General features: G+C 49.3%; 1 protein-coding gene across 4 annotated transcripts in view; it reads left to right on the top strand.

The window, feature by feature from the left end:
- Positions 1 to 20013, top strand: part of Mgmt (O-6-methylguanine-DNA methyltransferase) — a 209943-nt gene that overhangs the window by 105600 nt on the left and 84330 nt on the right. The gene's annotated exons all lie outside the window — the stretch shown is intronic.

Below are 20013 nucleotides of genomic sequence, written 5' to 3' on the forward strand. Positions count from 1 at the left end.
GGAGGTGATGGTCCCTGAAGGCAGGTTGGAAGATACTAACCATAAAGAAGTTGGTGAAGTGGTTCAACAGCTGGGGGCATCCTTTGCCAGCTAAGGGTAAAGTGGAAAGCGAAGCCCCTCTAAGTGGGCGTGGCGTCGGGAGTTCTGCCAGGGGCGGGCGTCCTCTCCAAGCATCTGCAAAGTGTGGGCGGAGGCAGGGGTGACCCTGACTGGCCCTGCCATCCCCGTGTCTAGAATGTTGTTGCCCCTTGTGTCTGCAGGCAGATGGGCAGGGCCCAGGACACGCCCGTTGGAGAAGGGCTTCAGCCATCTTGAGATCCGTCTGCTCTTGCCCACCACGTGGCATTTTCAAATAAGTCAGAAGTGTTTGTAAGTTCCCTTGTGCACATTATCTTCAGGACAGCCGGTGCTTCAGCCCATGGATCCTGAGTCCTAGGTTCCTTCAGGCCCCTGTGCATGGCTGGGCTGCTGCCCACCCCTCCTCTCCCCGGATGCCCTTCGTGTACCGGGGCCCAGGGCAAACCTGCTCAGCTGTCCTGCTCTGTAGACTCCTGATGAACAGCACGGGGTTGTTTTGAACAAACTCCTGTTTTTGAGTGGGCAGTTTTGTGGCATTAAGCACATCCACAGTACTACTTTACCATCTCTGCCGTCCACCTTCAAGCCAAAACTGCACCTGCTGAACAGCGCCGCCTCCTCCTGTCGCCGGTCATCCACTCAGCCTCAGATCTGCTTTCTGTCTGCAGATCTATCTTCCTGTCCTAGGGACCTCAGCCCAGTGGGCTTGCCCGGGATTTGTTTAGTCCCTGGCTTCCCTCCCAGGCCATAGCATCCTCAGAGATCACCTTGGTGGAGTGTGGGTGGTGGTTCCCTCCTGCTGCGTGCAAGCGTGCAAGCGTGCTTTATCCAAGGGGAGCCCATGTGGCTCCTTGGGTGTGGGCACACGGGTGCCCTGGGTTTGCAGCGGTGTTCTGCAGGCGGGAGCAAGCACGCTCACCATTGCCGGCGAGGTCCCTGCCACGTGCCTGCAGTGTCGCCGTGCTGGCTGCGGCTCCTTTGTGCGGTTGTCAGAGCAGGGCCTCAGCCCTGACACTCGCACGCCGGCTAGTTTTTCTCCCTCAGATCAGCAGTCTCGGACAGCTCTGGCTTCTTTGTCAGCCGTTTCAACCTGCTCTGTCTTGTCATTTTAGAGTTCAATATCTGCTCCTCTGAAGGAACACCCAGGCCTGGCTGGACCATTGTACTTGGTCTTTTGACCTCGACGTTGCCCATGGGCAGTGAAGGGTAACTTTTGACGAGGCGTGTCAGCTGTGACAGGCAATCTCGTTGGGTTGAGAGGAAATGTGCTGGACAAGTTTGAAGCCTTGGTTGGGGGCATTTTTCTGGTGTTCAATGCATTTAAATTGACACCAGGCTTCAGTGTGTTGTGTCTTTCGGGCCCTGCTAGAGACTGGGGTGTTTGCCTGTGTGGTTAGGAAGCTCCTAATGCCGTGCCAGGGTTCCTGCGTATTCTCTGGCACGGCCCGTGCTCTCCGCCTGCTTGGCCCTTCCATTCTCCTCTCCCTTTAAACCTTGCTTTCAAAGTGATTCTTTTGGCTGATTAGGAATTTGTGGGAGGGGAGGAAGGGGGAAGAGGAGAAGATTGTAACATTCAGACGTGACATTTTCTATCATGTACACTGAACCACCTGTGTCAGCACTGTGCTTTTTAAGCACTGTGTTTCCCAGTTGTCCGGGGTGCCCAGGAATTGAGCTCGCTCTGATTTCAGTTGTGAAAGGAGTAGCACCAGCATTTGCCTCTGCACCTGTGCATGTTTTCACGAGACCCCAAGGGTAGAAGGATGATGGCTTTGTTGCTTTTCTTCATGCTTTTCTTGGGTGGGGACCAGGAGATGAGTTTTATTCTGATCTTCAGGCTGTGATTGTTTCTGTAAATAATAGCTTACATGATCTGAGGCGCAGCCAGAAAAGCTCTCTGATTTGCACCACTCTCCCTTGCTCCTTTCCGAGGAAATGGTCTTGAGCCGCAGAGGAGCACTTCCCACCTCCGTGGGAGCACTCCGTTCTCCAGAAACGTTCCTCAGCCCCACACAAGCTGTGCTGACTCGGGGGCATTCGCTGCTGCGGTACCAGAGGACACGCGGGCCAGAACATGAGACGGCACACCTTCTGTGGAACGCGAGCATTGCTCAGTGGCCCGGATGCCAGGGATGGTACCATTAGTGTGGGGGGAGGACCCCCTGGAAAGGCACTAGAGCCTGGAGGAGGCAGGGCCAGGTGTACTAGGCCAAGGAAGGGAAGGCCTTCCCGAGTGATGGGCTCCAGGCTGGAGGGGCCAGGCCCCTCCACGGGGCTATCAAAGGGGTATCTTTGGTGTGCAGGTGCCCGCGGGGCAGTCTCTAGCTGGAATTGTGAGTTAATCTTTTCCTCACAGTACTGATCATCTTTTGAAGATTGGTTACTAGATGCATGATCAGGGGCCAGGCTGGTGGCTCGTGACGCCACTCATCGGGCAGAAATCAAAAGGATTGTGATTTGAGGCCAACTTGGGCAAAATGTTAGTGGAACCCCATGCTAGGTGTGGTGGTGTGCGCGTGTGACCCCTGCTGCGTGGGAGGCATAGATAGGAGGACCGTGAAAAGCTGAGACCTGGTCTGAAACTCCATAAAGCAAGTGGTGTACTGCCAGCTGGCCACTGGAGGGTCCCACAGCTGCTTCGGACACTGAGTTCTGAAGAGTACAGTTCAGAGGCAGCCTGGGCAGAAAAGCCCACCAGTCTCTGACTCCGACTGACCAGCAAAAAGCCAGGACTGATGGTGTGTTTCAAATGAGAGGGCTCCAGCTATGAACAAAAATAGCCAAACAAGAGCAAAGGTCCCAGGTTCAAGCCCCAAACACACACACACACACACACACACACACACACACACAAATACACATGCAAATACACACATGCACCCATAGATACATAATCAGCAAGATTCTTTGTTTTTTTAATTGTGAAAATGCCGTACAGAGGGGTTACAATTACATGAGCAAGGTAATGAGCACATTTCTTATCAAGCACTGTTGCCTCCTCTGTTTCCCCTTCCCATCCCTTCCCATCTTCTCTCCCCCCCCCCCATGCGCCAAAGTTGTAAAGTTTGTTTTTCGACATAGCGTCTTGTACATCTCATTGTTGCAATGGGTCCACCTGTATCCCTATTTGAACAATTTGTTTTTTCCAAGATTCTTATGTGCTCTTGATGAATCAGATCCATAGCATTGTGAAATGTCTTTTTATTCCAGGTCATTCTTATTTGAAGTTCTTTGTCTGATACTAGTATGTCCAGGCTTCTGTGCTTTGTCTCCACATTGTCCTCCTTCTGCATTTAGCTGACTTCCTGACTTTGCCAGCATCTGCCCCATATAGCACAGATTTGTGCTGTCTGTCAATGTGGAGGGCATGGGTATCCGTCTGGGTAGGTCGGCTATACTATTTTGCCCATTCACACATTTTATTCTGTGTTGGCTTCTCCCCGGTTTCCTGAAGCCTTGTAGATAGAATGCTGTCTGCAGACCCACATACACCGCATCGCTTTAGTTGGAGTTGCTGGTGAGCTGTTGGGCCAGGCCAGGTCCTGTGGGGAGGAAATCAGCTAGGTGAGCTGTGCTGTGTGTGCTGTCCAGTGTGATCGCTCTTGAGTACTTGGTAGATGACTGGTGCCGCGGAGTAACCTGGGCACCGACTTGCATTTAGTTTCGAATGATTGAAACATAAACATCCACTGGGGAGTAATCACTCCCACACTGGGAAGTCCGGGTGTAGGGCTTCCAATATCAGACTTGTCTGGATCTGCTTGAAATGGTGTCTTGTGACTTCCCTCAGTGCAGGAACTTCCCACTCAGCCCCCCACCCCCACTGACCATGTACCCTGAGGTCCCTCACCCCCACTGATCGTATACCCTGTATACCCTGTGATTTGAGGCCACCTTGGGCAAAATGTGGAAACAGTCTTGGATTTCATGCACATGTTAGAACCCAAAACATGTCATTATTTTTGCTTTAAGCAATCATTTAGAAAGTTATTTAGAATAAGCTTGAAAGTGAGGAGGTATTTTTTCTTGACCCATTTTGATGATTTTGATGTTTTAAACTGTTGAAAGGCTGTAGGACAGTGCTGATGGACTCTGTGTTGGTGGCAGCTGTGGGGGCAGTGACAGGCAGGGTCAGGACAGGGGACCTGGAGGGCAGGTGGTCAGTTTATAGCCATTAAAGCAGCCCCAAGTCAGAGCGCAAGGGTCAGTAAATGGCTGAATTTCGAATATCTTTGGAACTATATTCTGGTTGTTAATTAGCAGACCTAATACATCAAATGCATCAAATGTTCTTTGGCTGCTTGAAGTGTCCCACATTTTCAACCCATTTCCTGTTCACTTTGGTTTTTAAAAATAGTCTCAGACATTAAATATATCATACCCTTGTGTCTAATTGGAATTAGAAAATGTGGATTTACTGTGAATTTTGTGAATCATCTTGCATGTAAGTACAGCTATCCATCTAACTCAGAGAGTTTGGAACCTATTAAGAAAAGACAAGACACAATATAGAAGTGATTATTTTTATGAGTCCTTGTATTTATCCATTATCCCTTTAGAGAGAACGAACGGCCTGTTTGTTTTACAGCCTTTGATTAGGAGCCGAGGTTTATGGCATAGACTTTCTTAACTTCCTGTGTGCTGCTGTGTAGCAGGAGAGCTTCGAGATAGGAAGTTACTGTTTTCTGTTGGTCATGAGTTTTTGATGGAGAGGGGTCTGGTTGGAGTAGAGCAATGCAGGTTCCTGCCCAAGACTCCACACAGGCCCAGATTTTCTCATCATTGCAATGTGGAGGCGTCTAAGCAGAGATGTGGCTCTGTTCAGAATGCTCTGGAGATGACCCTCCAATCACAGGTTCATCTCATTTGGAAATCCAGAATGTCGGCTTTGAATTTGAATTGTGGTAGTGCCAGCCCTCAGTGTGGCACCAGTCCGGCTTCTGACGCTCCGCTGACCCAGGGCTGGGGAGCGCAGCCGCAGCAGACTCCCTCGCTGCCCTGCCTTGTCTGTACTTGGTGCTGCCTCCACCCGGGCCGCTGTGATCTCCGTGTGCACAGAGAGAGGCGCTGCCCTCCGAAGTCTTCATTACTACTCCCGAGAGCTAATTCTGTGTGTGTGTCCATGCGTGCTGTGTGTGGTATATACACGCACGCACACACACACTCGCATGTACCAGTCCTGGGGCAGGGGCGCTGTCCTTGAGCTTTTGTGCTCAAGAATACCATTCTGCCACTTGAGCCACAGCTTCACTTCCAGCATTTTGGTGGTTTATTGGAGATAAGAGTCTCACAGACTTTCCTACCTACGCTGGCTTCCAACCTCAATCCTCATAGCTCAGCCTCCTAAGTAGTTAAGATTAAAGGTGTGAGCCATCAGCACCCAGTTATTTTTTAATGTACAATATCAAACATGATAGCCTCTCCTCTGCTTTCTCTTTCCTGTCTTGCCCCTCCCCTCATCTTGTCTCTTCTCCTCTCTTCCCTCCCCTCTTCCCCTCCCCTCTCTCTTGGGGGATGGGTGGGCTGTGGCCCTCAGGGTCCCCAGCATGGCAGATGGCAGAACAGCTTTTCTTGCAGGGCTTCAGGACCACGGTCCAGAAGTGTTGCTGAGTCCAGACATGGGGGTGAGGGGAGAAGGTGTGCGGGACGCGTCCTCCTGAGCCCCACGCTCTTCTGGGTGTTAGTCTATACAAGCTCTTCTGAAAGACGCCCTGGCTGGACGGGGCACCTTGGAGACCACGCAGCCAGTGTCCAGCAACTTCTTCTCAAGTGTCTCAGTCTAGCCCGTGTGACGTTGCTAATTGAAGTTGGTGACAGGCTAAACGAAGCTGGGATTCTCCAGGGAGAGATCCAGGATTCCTGCAGCCAGCTTAGAAATAAAACAGAACCTTGAAGAAGAAAAGAAAATACAGCCCTGCCCCTCCCCCGAAGAAACACCAGTGGGGCTTCTTAGGCAAAGCTCTGTCCCCCGACTTCCCTCCCCCAGCCTTAGTCATATGACCTTTGTGCTCCTGACCCTGGCCTTTATTGTTTGTAACATCTTCATCCAGTACTTGCTCTTGATGCCCATGATGAGTAAAGAAACCCAGTGCCCAGGGTTCTTACAGAATGCTTCCTTCCCGGGATCCTGTGCTTTAATGGCAGGGTCCTCTCAAAATCAGTGTATTTTCATATTCTGTTATAAGTGTCTGCCGTATTTACACGGGGAGGTACCGCTGCTGTGTATTTCATAGACACCGAGTGGTATGCTTTGTTCCCCTGGCTAGAAGAGAACACAAAAGGTTTTGTCCTATGGATGTGATCGTGGGCCAGGAGTAAGTCACTGGCTGCTTCTCCCTGTGGGTTGGCCTCCTGGACGAGAGCAGAGCTGGCTTTGTGGGTGGGCGTCACTAACCGGGCCTGGCGTGCTGGGTGCGTCTACTTTGCGAACGCCGACCTGATTTTTCTATGTCGAGCTGACCCGATGCATTGGAGTGCTGTGGGTGAGGATTTCTGTCTCCACACAGCAGCTTCACCTTAAAAGCCGTTTTGAATGCCGTGGGGTGTTTTCCACATAGGGTACTTTCGTATAAACATGGCCTGCTCTTCGTTTTCACTCTGGTCTCTGTTCATCAGGAGCCGTCACTTCATGGAATTTACTGCTGTGAAATAAACTCCATGGAAGTTGTTTTTCAGAAAAGCTTTCTAGGGTCACCACATGTTTCTGGAGGAGTAGAGGAGGCCATGTGGAGGATGGTCCTCTGCTTCCCACCTGACCAATGCTGCGGCTCGGTGGTGTCCGTGGGCTCCTCCATGCTGCTGGACCCGCAGTGTTGGTGTGGGCAGCGGCACAGCGTTCCCGTGGCTGTCCCACGCCTGGGCTCTGCTCCTGCCGGTGACGCTGACCCTCCCTGTGCACCAAGTCACCTTTCTAGAACCCGGCTGACTCATTCGGCAAAGCATCTCAGGAGGAATCCGGCAGGCTTCGCTGACATTCAGGAATCTCAATCTGATGAAAGGGACACTTACTGGAAAGTCGTGTCTGAGGGGCTTCCTGCTTCTGCAAGGTGAGGCTGCAGCCTGTCCTCCCCGAGCGCTGGAATCTTGTCATTTCTGGCAGTGCAGCAGCTGTGGCAGCCACCGGAGCCGAAGCCTGCTGCACTGCCTCCGTCCTGCCCGGAGAAAGCGGCCACCACCCGCCGTGAGCTCAGGGTCTTCCAATCGCCTCCTGTGGCCACGCGAGCCTGCATCTCCTGCAGGACACTGGCTCCCTGCCCACCATTGTGGCCATCAGCCCTGCCAGGGTTGCTGGCCACATGCCTCTCACCTTCCCGGAGCTGAAGGGTCCCTGTTGAAGTAGGTTGATAGATGCTACGACTACTTTGCGATTATGGGGACCAGTGACTTAGGTATTAAACATCCCGTGTAAACTCTCAGCACGCATGACCTCAGACTGTGGGGACACCTGAGAATTGGCCTGGGCGGACGCAGACGTGCGAGAGGTTTTGGTGCTGTCTCCTCACAAGCACCTGTGACCTCAGGAGATGCTACAGGTATGATGTCGGTGTGTGACAGAAAAATCTCATGCCATCGGCTGTCTGTGGCTAAAGAGGACACTTGGAGGTTAGTCCTTTTCTGGGGACAGTGGGGACCCTGGGGACTGGCACTCCGTGCCAGCTCCGTCACCTGGTTCACTGTCAAGGCCGTGCGTTCACAGATTGCCTGCCGTAGCTCATCAGTAAAACACATCCGGGATGTCAGCTCCACCCTGGCAGAGGGGTCCCCCTCCTTCCAGGCGGGGGTGGTCTCAGGCCAGTGGCCTGGCGCTGAGGTTTGAAAGGGAAGGGTGGCTCCGTGGAGGAGCGTTTCCAGGCTCGTCGGGGGCAATGCCCCTGCCCGTCTCCATGTGCGTGAAAATGGTCCTGGAGGCTGAAAATCAAGATCCGACATATGGGCACAGATTTTGTGAGGGCCTGGGTCTCTCTGCAGAGCCGCCGAGCGGCGTGTGCCAAAGCTGCCTGTCCCCAGAAGCAGGCACCTGCGTGGGCCGTGGCTTTTAGCACAGCGTTGGCCAGCGTGGCAGAGCTTGGCAGCGTGACCTTGTCTGGCTGTTCACAGCGCGCTCACCCGTCTGACGGCCGGAGTGGTCAGCCATCTGCGCACCAGGCACCCGGCACGCTGAGTTCATATGCAATTCTCTCAACATCGCACCCCCTTCGGAGCAACAGGTACCCGGCGCTGGTGGTGTCCGTCCAGATGAAAGGCCCTGGCCGCTATGATCCCTCCCGCCTTTGATCTCCCTGCAGAAGGTCGGCTTGTCGGCCTGGAGACTCCTCTGAAGGGCAATTTAAAAGTTGGATTTGAGCAACATCAGTGAAATGTCTTCCCATCCCATGCCGTGAGGAGCTCTTTGGTGTCGTTCATGGCTGGATGATGTTAACCCTTCCTTTGAAACAAACCATCGCAGGCCTTGCTCGCCGCTGCCATTCCTTCTGCTTTAGAGGAGAAAACCCAAACAGCCATCCTCAGAAAAAGCCACACCCTTGATGAACTCATTGTCTGTTTAAAATTCATCCTGAAGCTCAGTCACCTTGACTTCATTAGTGCAGGACAGACTGAAGCACCTGGACAGACACGGCCCACAGAACCACAGGAAAGGACCCAAGGCTCTGGTGGACAGAGCTGACATGGATACCCGTTTAATGCTGCCGGGATGGGGCAGTGGATGGGGAGGGACAGGCACCCCATGCATCCTGGGAAAAACAGGCTGCATCCCGCATTGTTTACAGGAAAAGGACTTGTTGCTTTCTTCTATAAATATCACGGAAAAAAGTCTGTGACTGCCTAGAAATCCAGGCAGACACTTGCTTGGTGCTTAATGAAAAGGAGAAGGGAAATAGCTGGAGGTCCCAGACCTCATCAGCATCACCCGGTTGTAAAGTGAAGCCCAGAGACTCTGCAGGTTGTTGACTCTGTTCTCCATCTTGTCTCCAGGTTATGGATTTTTGTTCTTGGCTCTTGTCTAGGTGGGAAGCACTAGGCTGGTTCTGCTCTTAGTCTGATTTTTTTAATGACTTCATAGATATTTGAACTCAACTGTAAAGATGCAGGCTAAGGTTTGTGAAGTCCTGTTTAAGGCCAGGAGAAGGGGAGGGGCTTCGCTTTGTCTCTGTTGTCTCTCCTGTGGCAGAGTATGTGTTCAAAGGTTATTGTGTGCATATGTGGAAATATCATGACAAACCCCCTTTGGTTACAAGTATACACTCTTCAAAAATAATACTCAGCAACCTGAAAACAGAAATGGAAAGGGGCTGGAATATAGACTTGTGAAAAGTGTACTGTTTCAGGGTTGTTTATAAAGTTTTGCCAAAAGCCAGGTTTCAGTGGCTTACACCTGTAATCTTAGCTATACAAGAGGCTGATAGTCACGGATCATGGTTCAATACCAACCCAGGCAGGAAAGTCTATGAGACTCTTATCTTCAATTAATGACCAAAAAGTAGGAAATGGTGCTGTGGCTCAAAGTGGTTGAGCACTAGCCTACTAGCCTTGAACACAAAAGGTTAGAGATAGTTTTCAGGCCCTGAGTTCAAGCCCCAGGACCAGCACCAAAATGTGTGTGTGTGTGTGTGTGTGTGTGTGTGTGTGTGTGTGTGTGTGTGTGTGTGTGTGTGTGTGAGAGAGAGAGAGAGAGAGAGAGAGAGAGAGAGAGAGAGAGAGAGAGAGAGAGAGAGAGAGAGAGAGAGAGAGAGAAGATATATTGCCCATGATGGTTGACTTGCATGTATGGCTTTATTGGTTTTTGTGATTACTTAAAGTATCCATGTCCAAGGAGAAAATTAAAGTTAAAAAGAAGAGAACAAAAGTCAGCCATATTCCCTTTGCAGAGATGACTGTTCAATAGCTTTTTAAAAAATTTGTTTTGGTTGATTATGGAGCTTGAACTCAAGGCCTGGTCACTGTCCCTGAGCTCTTTTGCTCAAAGCTAGTACCTTTTCTCTTTGAGCCATGGCTCCACCTCTGGTTTTGTGGTGGTTCATTGGCAATAAGAGTCTCATAGACTCTCCTGCCTAGGCTGGCTTTGAACTGTGAGCCTCAGATCTCAGCTCCCTAATCAGTTAGGATCATAGGCATGAGCTACCACCTGTTCAGTACTTTTATCAGTCATTCTGGCTTGGGTTTCATGCACACAACATACCAACGAACAGTGAGCACAATGAAATAGGATGAGCCATCCCACTTACCAACCAATATAGGCATCAGAACATGCCACTAAAACCATTCTTGGATATGGAGTGGCTTGGTTTGTGGATATATCATACTCTGCTTGGTGTTTGGAAGACACTAAATATTTGGGAGTTATATATGTATATATATATATATATATATATATATGTCTATACATGCATATATACGTATATATATACGTATATATATATATATGCACATATAGAGAGAGACAAAAAGAGAGAGGAGAGAGAAGAAAGAGAGAAGCAGGGCTAGAGTTTGGACGGGTTCTCACACTCCCTTGGCTTGCGTACTCCACTGGCACTCCACCACCTCCGCCAGGCCTCTATCCCTGCCTCTCTCCAGTTAGTTTGGAGATGGATTCTCCCAGACTCCATCTCAGCTGGCTTTGAACCACCGTCCTCTTAGCTCTCAGGGTAGGATTATCAGCATGAACTATTGGTGTCCAGCTCACTTTTCACTTTTCACTGTACCAAACATTAAGGCTGCCGTATCCTGAAGCGAGTTGCACTGAGCTGCATTTATCTGATAACGTGCTTTCAGGGCTCGGTGGGTGGCAGTACCATGACCCCTCTGCCAGGTCACAAAGGAAGGACCACAGCTTGGGATGTTCAAAGCGGGCATTTAAAGCGTCGTCCTCTCTGCGCAGGGCAGAGGCACATGATAAAGGACTTTGGGTGACGCAAATGGATGGTCAGGATGGGTTTTGTCTTGGTAAAACTGGTCCTTGGTTTTGTTCAGCCAGTATGTGCTACCTGAGCACCGGCACTGTCCCACACGCCGCAGAAGGAGCAGCTGGTCTCCTAGGAATTGGGGTGGAGCTGGAAGGAGAGGCAGCAACCCAGCTACATGGCAGAGTTGTCTCTGCCCTTACTCTGAGAACGGGGGTGTCTGCAAAGGTCAAGGAAAGCCCTGCTCATAGTGCTTGTGCCCACGCCCCTGGAGTCCAGGGAAGTGTGCTGTGCAGAGCGGTCTAAAGGCAGTGGCAAAGTCAGAAAAAGGATGAACTCATTTAATATGTCCTTTGAAAACCCACTGCATTCCACTGCATAGCTCAAAACTGTAAGACAACAGAGGGAGACACTGGTTTTTGGAGGGTTTTTTTTAACCATTAAGTGAGGGGGGAAATGTAAATTAAAGTATGTTGTGTTGGCAAAATGGGCACCAGTGAAGTGTTTCATATAATTTTGCTGGTGCTGTGAACTGCTGCCTGTCCTGAGAACACGCAGGACTAACAGACACAAAAATACCAACATGTCTGGATTCGGGAACATATTTAGAGACGCTCTAAATGTACAGAAATCTTTATATACCTCAGCTTCTCGCACAGGGAAAGTAGAGACAGGACTAGCCTCCCAACAACAGTGTAGTCTTAGAAATCAAGAAATCAAGGCCCCTCCATCTCACCAGACCATCGGCATCTGAACACCCACTGCGGGCGAGGCCAGGGGACGTGGACGGTGCCCCAGCTGAGCCATACAGCAGGGCAGGCCGGGCAGGGGATGGAGGCAGGCTCGGCCCCTACTGCATGCCTGGAAGTGGTGCTGGAAAGGTAATGGTGGCTATTTCCAGGCAAAGGCCAGGAAGTTCCCCTTTTCCGTTTCCGTATTTTATATCTCTGTGCAATGCAGTTTTATTGTTTTTAGAACCAGTGGTTTCATTTTGTAAGGATGGCAAATTCTTAAGTTTTCAGTGGCGTGGGAAAGCTGATAGACAGCAAGCCAAGCCCCGTCGTGCGGGCTGTTGTCAGCAAACAGACAGGAGTGGACCTCAGTCCCCCCAGATGGAGACAGAAACCACGATACACAGAATAACTCAGTTCCAATGCAAAGAGATTTGAAATCCTGGAAGGAGCCAGAGAGTAAACATTTCGGTCTGTGGCGGCCATATTGCCTTCGGGGGACAGCGGCCACGGGCCCGCGGCTGGGGGACCTGTGTCCTGACGCAGCGCCGCTGCTGCTCCTCTTCGGTCATCGTCTCCTGCCTGGCAGTGTCCTTTAACTTTTCCTGTAGCATCTTATTTTCCTGCTGGGAGTGAAATCTTCGTCTCGTTTTGCTTTTAAGGCAGATTGTCACCACGTGTCCCGGGCTGACCTGGAGACAGCATTCCTCCTCCCTCCACAAGCCCTGGAACTCCGGGCATGAACTGCCTCACCAGCCTTGGAGACGAATTCTCGCCACTTCTGACTTTGATGTTTTAATTGGTTCATAATTCTGAAGTGACGAGTTTTTTAAAAAACAAAACTTAGTGATAGACTATTCTCTCCTCCTCCTTCTGTTGTCTCTGTTAAGAATTGACACCGCTCTCTTCCTTTTCCTCTGTGTATCACATGACCATTTTCGCTCCGATCTGTGAAGCTTTCATGAATCTTTGGGACAATTTGGTTGTGATGGACTTGCGTGCAATCCTCTTCAGTGTCTTGGTTTTGTTGAACTTCTAGTATCTGTACCAATTTTCTTCCTTTCTTCTGTCGTTTTGAGTCTTTTTTCCTTTTTCTGCCCTCAGTTTTGGGTAGTTCCCATAACTATGAATTCAAGTTGACCAAGCCAAAATTTCTTCTAATGTGTCTAAGCTCTTATTCACACACAGTGTATCTCTCATCTGAGAATTTTTAGTTTTCAGCTCTAGAAGTTTTACCTGGGTCTTTTGGCTAACATATTCTGTAATTCCACTTTTTGGAAAGTGACATTTGCATCCTCACCTGCTATTTCTAATACCTATATTTGTTGTCAGTTGCTCTCAGTGGTTAATGTGTTGGACCATATTTTCCTGCCTGGTTGTCTTCAATTGGATGCTCAGCACTGTGAATTTTTGCCTCCTTGAGTGCTAGGTAGTTTCATATTACAATGAGCCCTCTTGGCTTTGTTTAAATTACTTGCAATGAAAAGGCCAGATATAGTTGCTCTTTTCTGTAATCCTGGATGATCAGGAGGATGGCAGTTCAAGACCAGCCCTGGGCAAAATGTTCTTGAGACTCCGTTTCAAACAATAAAAATCTGGGCCTGGTGGCATGCATCCTGTCAGGTATACAGGAAACACTGTCCAGGCTGGTCTGGGCATAAATGTAAGACTGTGTTCCAAAATCAACTAAAGCATTAAGGTCTGAGCACGTGGCTGAGGTAAAGGACCTGCCAACCACACACAAGGCCCTGTACCACAAATAATAATACTACGACTCTGAAACAAGTTGATGGTTTGAGGTCTGGGGTTTTAGGTTCGTTAGAACCAGAGGAGGCCCAGCCTGGCTTCTCTGGGCAAGTGTCATCTCAGCCCTGCAATCACTGCCCCTCAGTCTTGTGAGATGTTCTGTGCAGACTGCGGTCGTATCTGATACAGGGGCACCTGTCAGTGATCTGTGGGACACACAGAGCTCTGGGGCCTCCTCTTTCTATGAGGCACAGTTCTCCCCAGGCCTCTGTCCTGCAAACTCTGCTCCCTGGGGTCCCCGGCTCATGGCGGCTGGCCGCATTGGACACACCAGTGCCCTCCTCTTGCTTATCCAGCACTATGCTGTGTTCGCCAGCGATCTGTGACTTGGATTTAGTTTCTCTGTGTTCTTTGTAACTGTGTTAGCTGTGAGATCAAGCCTGTCCTTGTTACCTAATCCGTCTTTCCTAGAAACTCTTTCAAAAGTATCATTAGGGTGTATAATTTAATTTAAAGCTGTGCTATTATAGAGTATTTATAAGAAAACTTAAAAGGAAGAATTGGGCTTTGCCCGAGCTTTGTGATCATTGCACTCTTTAGAGGCAGGGAGACTTCTCGCTGTCTTCTAAGTCTACTAGTCCTCACTTTGCTTCAAAGATTTCATAAGTGACGGACAGAGACCAGACTGCATCTCAGAGGAAAGGAGGAGAGAGTATCTCACCATGAGCCACAGGCGACCCTGCTATGTACAGCACCAGAGCATACATCAGAGTGTCAGCAATGCATGGTGGCAGATGAGGGACAAAATAACAGAAGTGGTTTCTGAGACCATAGACCGGTAGAACTATTTCTACTTTAAGAAATTAGAACAAGCAGATCCCTGATGGCTCACTCCTGTGATCCTAGCTACTCAAGAGACTGAGATGTGAGGACCACCACGTCAAAAAGTCTGTGAGATTCTTCTCTATTGCCCACCAAGAAGCCAGAAGTGGAACTGTGGCTCAAATAATACAGCACCAGCCTTGAGTAGAAAAGCTCAGGCCCTCAGTTCAAGCCCCAATACCAGCACCCAAAAAAAGTTCCAAAGTGAACAGTGTAAAGCTTTTAGAAAAGAAGAAAGTGCATAGAAGTCTGGCATCAAGAAGTAAGTAACCTCTGCTCTCCACAGTCAAGGAGTCAAGTTTTAAAGCCCTAGACAGAGTCAGATGATTTCTAGAAAAGTTTGCATAGTCCTGCAACACTAACAGCCACCCAGTGGTGGTTCAGATTCTCCCCTAAAGGGTCAGGTCGGTTGTAACTGTGACTCCTCCCACTCCCCAGTCCCAGGAGCAGCCCTGGCCTACCGGGAGTGAGCTTACAGCTGTCCACATTCCTGAGGCCGCCAGCACAAGGTGTGCAGCCCTCGCCCACTCATTAAAGCAGACAAAAGCAATCAAACACAGTCAGCAATCAAATCTGGCATTTTGTGGAAACATTAGGTTTGTGTTGGGCATGCAGGAAATTAATGTTAGAAAATCTCACTGGAAATGACTTAAAAGTATTCCAAAAGGTATAAAATATAACCCAGTAGTGGAGATAAAATGGAGCCATAAAAGAAATTACTAAATCCAAAGTCAGATCGAAAAGGAGGGGGAAAGGGAACAAAAAATTAGTAAAAACTAACCCGATGACATTTTAATCCAGCCTTGTCGGTAATTACATTAAATGTAAGGGCCCTAAGTGAACCTCCCAACTAAGAAACAGAAACTGTAAGAGAGTGATGGGGGAAAATCCTAGACCTCACTGTGTGCTAAGTTAAATGTATGAAGAAAGTAAAAACTGTGCATACAAATGCTCATCAAAAGCCAAGAATATGTACCAGTCCTCAATGGCTATCGCCCTGAAAACACAATTTCAAAATACATGAGGCAACACGGTGACAGAGAAACAGATGACTCATTTCTCAGTCTCCTTCTTCCTCCGTGATGGAAACAGTGAAATCCAGCCAGCCGCGAGCGGCTCAACCCTGTGGTCCTAGCCATACAGGAAGCTGAGCTCTTGAGGACTGCTCAGGCCCTCCTGAGCAAACGCTTTAGAGACCCTTTCCTGTTTCTCCACAGAAGAAGCTGGGCACGTTGGTATGTAACTGTCATCCCGGCTACTTCAGAAAACATGAATTGGAAGACCCTAGTCCAGGGCTGCTGGGGTAAATAGTGAGAAACTATATTTAAGATAACCAAGGAAAGAAGGGTTGGGGGCATGGCTCAAGTGATAGTGTGCTAACCCAACAAGCCAGAGACCCGGACTTCAACCCTCAGTACTGCCAAAAACAATTAGTAAGAATTGTGCTACTCCAAAGGTCCACTCCATCATCCTCCTGTCCAATGCTCTGCGTTCAGCAGACAGTCCGTCCACATTCAAGTACACATGTGCCTCACTTCCAAGGTTGACCATATTTCCTGAATGAATTCTAAATTGAACATATTTTCTGAATTTTTAAATTATGCGAAGTATATGTTCTAGCCATCATAGAATTATGAATCAGGAACAGGAAGATGTGAGAAAGCCCGTCATACATAAAAATTCTAAATAAATTCGAAAACATCACCATGGATGTTAGAAAACATCCTGACAAGCATCAACATGAAGTGACAACCTCTCAGAAGTGGAAGGTTGCAGCCACAGCTGTGCTTTGAGGGGAATTTATAGCATTAAAATTTCATGATAAGGGGAAAAAGGATTTTAGAGCAAGTATGTTCACATCTTTAAGAAGCCAAAGCAAATTAAAGAAATGATTTAAGCTTCTAAATGCAGCTGGGTGTGGTGACCCACACCTGTAAATCCTAACTACCCTGGAGGCCGAGGTCCCAAAGCCAGCCTGGACAGGAAAGTCCGTGAGACTCTTATCTCTAATAAACATCCAGAAAGTTAGAAGTGGGGCTGTGACTCAAGTAGTAGTAAGCTAGCCTTGAACATAAAAGCTTAGGGACAGTGCCCAGGCCCTGAGTTCAAGTCCCAGGACCAGCACAAAGCAAAAGAAGCCATAAACTAACTCAGAGCAAGCATAAAGAGACAAATAATAAAGAACAAAGACCTATATTCATGAAAATATTCATGAATCAAAAACCTACTTCATTCCAGGTGCTGGTGACTCACGCCTGTTATCCTAGCTACGCAGGAGGCTGAGATCCGAGGGTCATAGTTCAAGGACAGCCTGGGCAGGAAAGTCCATGAGACTTTTATCTCCAGTTGACCACCAGAAAACCAGAAGTGGCGCTGTGGCTCAGAAAGCTACAAACCCACACTGAAAGAAAAGAATGTCTAATTACGTAAATGGGCATCTCATACTTCCCCAAATCGAAAAACTCAGTACTGTTAAAACTTGTCTCCCAAAATTAGACAGATTTAAGGGAATCCCAATCAGAAGTCATGGAACTCTTTTAGAAATCAACACACATTTCTAACGTTAGTGGGCAAAAGTTAGAGTTTTTTAAAGTCTCAGAACCATGTCCCACCACGCAGGGTTGGCGATGGCCCTGCGGCTGGCTGAGGGTAACTTCGGGAGGACTCTGCATTGGAAAGAAGATTCCAGTCTCTCTTACTTAGTTCCTTCCTTGCCAGGCAGAAGCTTTCAACGTTCACATTAAGGCAGATTTCAGCTTTATCAGTGATCTATCATAGGGCAGGAGGCAGGGGAAGGAAAAGAGCAAATAATGTTTCTTGCTAGAATTATTTTGTCCGATGTTCTGTGTGGCTGACAATTACAATCTGTTATTGAACATCATCAGAATTAACCATCAAGCCTGTCCTCCATCCTCATCCCTGTTGGAACCTGAGGAGTCTTTTGGCTTCAGGACTGTAAAACATTTTGCTGAAAACATGAAATCTGCATAATGTATGCAGCGTGGCTAATATTAGAAACTTGTTCAAGGAGCAGCCTGTGGGGTTAATAGAGTTTAATTTGCAAGACAAATGAAGGCTCTTTTGCTCCTAGGCACTTTGCTCTCAATCCTGCAAGGGCCACTTTTGAAGACGGAGACCTTGAGTAGAGGACTGGCCCTTGCGGCAGAGCCTGTGCTGGGGAGGGGTGTCCAGGTCAGCATTTCCCACGGTCAGAGCGGCCACTGGCTGCAGCTCTTCGCCAGTTAGAGGACGGCTTCCACCAGCCGCTGCGCAGGCAGGGAGGGATAAAGGGTTTATTCCTAGGAACTTCATCATTAGGAGAATATTAAAATAGACTGTTCAGATGGCCCCCCAAACTGTGTTTAAGTAAACTCAGTTTCCTGCATGTGGTCATAGTCTCCATTTTGCATAAATGATATTCTCAGTAATCTTTATAACCAAGGAAGATCTTTACAAAAAAAGTACAAAATAAAAGACTCCCAAACCCCGCCAGCAGCAGTTTTCACACGGGACCAACAGTGTGTTCTTGAGATGTGGCCAGATTCCCACCGCCCTGCCACACCCTGTGCAGCGGATATGCCTGGCCTCGGGCCTTCAGCCAGACACGCGGGGGCCTGTGAGCCTCTCCGAGCTGTGTCCTGCTCGCTAGTATAGAGGCAGCCACCCCCGCTGCCGCCATGTTTCTCCAGGCAGCCTGCTGGTGCCCACACCTGCCCGGTCCTGATGGATCTCTGGACCTGGTCCTGTGCCCCATCCTGTCTTTTCTGTCGACAGAGGGCCTCGTGGACCACGGAGGGCCCCAGATCCCATCACGTGGTGATACTCAGCCATCTATGTGTGTGTGAGTGCCCATAGATGCCTGCACAGTGACCCAGACACAGTGTCGCGTCTCCCGGGCTGTGTCCTTGTTGTGAAGCAACTCGGGACTCGTAAAAGGGCATCGGGCGGTGTGGCCCAGGTGCATTCTGTGGCCCGTGGGCTGCCGAGCTAGCAGAATGTGAGGGGCTTTCTTTGTCCCCTCGGTCATTGATAACTATGGACAAAGAAGTGAGTTTTGTAGCTGAAGGAAACCTGTTCCAAACCAGGAGGGACAAGGCTAAGGGAAGGCGCTCCGGGCCCGAGTTCACGCCTCAGTCCCGGTTGTGATTTCTCCTTGCCCGCTTCCCGACACCCATGTCATTGGCAGTGCTGGGGTTCACGGGGGCATTCCAGGGTTTGCCACCTATCCTTACAGGTACAGCTGTGCGCTGGGGAGGAGGAGGGTGATTGCAGGTGAGAACTACCAGAGAATAGAAAGTTGAGTTCAGGGGGGGAAACTGGAGTAAGCAGTTTGGAGAAGTCAGATGTTTAAAACATGAAAAGAAATGTAACTTTGAGTTACAGTGGTTTGAGTTTCCTGACCTTGATGTGCCAGTAACTCTCTGGGGGCTGGCAAATCCAGGAGGAAGGTTCAAAGGCAGAGAGCCCTTTTGAGCTGGGGCAGGGCACTGACTCGCTAAGAAGTGGTGGACAGCAGCAAAACCAGCGGCTGGGAGCTGAGCCTCCATATTCCCAGGAGATCGGGCGGTGACACTTCCTAAGCCCTAGCACTGGTGTCTCAGGACGTAAGCTCCTTCTTCGGCCACCTGCAAGCGGTGCTGTCTTTGACATTTAAAGACAGGTGTGACTGCAGCCTTGCCCCTGCCTGCACGGCTTCCTGGGTCACAGCACTGCCAAGCAGGTGTAGATCGTGTCACCCTACAAATCAAGGCCCAGAGCTTCGCTTTTTATGTTGACATTTAAGAAATTCCACAGAACTCTAAAACCCAAGTTTGGACCTATTCTTGGTGCAGCAATGGCCCTGATCAGGATTTTCACTCTCCTGCTTCCTCATCTTCCACCAAGCAGTGAACACCTGGTGATCGATGGGGAGACAGGAAAGCACAGTCAGGGATGTGGCAGGCATGATGAGCAGGATTCGGAAAGCTGACCTAAGATGCCTGGGCTCTGCCCTCAGGGCTGCCAGAGGGATCTAGACCTGAAATGATGATGGTGATGATGAGCATAAGAGGGAGACCATCTGGGGGTGGAGATTAGTGACAGGGAGAGGGAAAGGGAAAGGACAAAGAGGAATGAAGCAGGTTGGAGTATATATTTGGAAATGACATAAATAAAACCCAGTCAACACTGGTGAAATGGAATCTTGCAGCTTTTTCTGCCCCCCAAATGGTCTAGAGGCATGATCCTTCTGACCTCAGTGTCTCATACTCCTAGGAAGACAGGCATCCATCACTGTGCCAGCCTGGATGTCTAAGCCATAAGTCTGTCCTACATTGAGGAGCCTTTCAGCAGCAGGCAGGATCCAGGCCCCATGTTCTGGGAACTTCACACCTTGTAATTTGCAGAAGTAAAGGCAGACCCCCTGGTGCCTTGGAAGAAGTAGCCAAGACAGTTACCTTGGCTTCAGAACAGGAGATTTGGGTTGACCCATGATGGACCTACATGTATTCAGAAACTCCACTCGTAGAAAGTTCAGACTTCATACAATCTACCTCTTGTAGTTTAAAAGTTTGTGTGGTACTCACGATTACTTTCCACATAGCTGTGGTGAAATGAAGGACTTTTTTTTTTTTTAGCCCAACTGGGCATAGTCTAAATTCTTGAACCGAGTGCACAGGTGATCTGAACCAGCAAAGACC

This window comes from Dipodomys merriami, unplaced genomic scaffold (assembly GCF_024711535.1).
Source record: "Dipodomys merriami isolate MVZ:Mamm:240054 unplaced genomic scaffold, mDipMer1.0.p SCAF_82, whole genome shotgun sequence".
Taxonomy (NCBI): Eukaryota; Metazoa; Chordata; class Mammalia; order Rodentia; family Heteromyidae; genus Dipodomys; species Dipodomys merriami.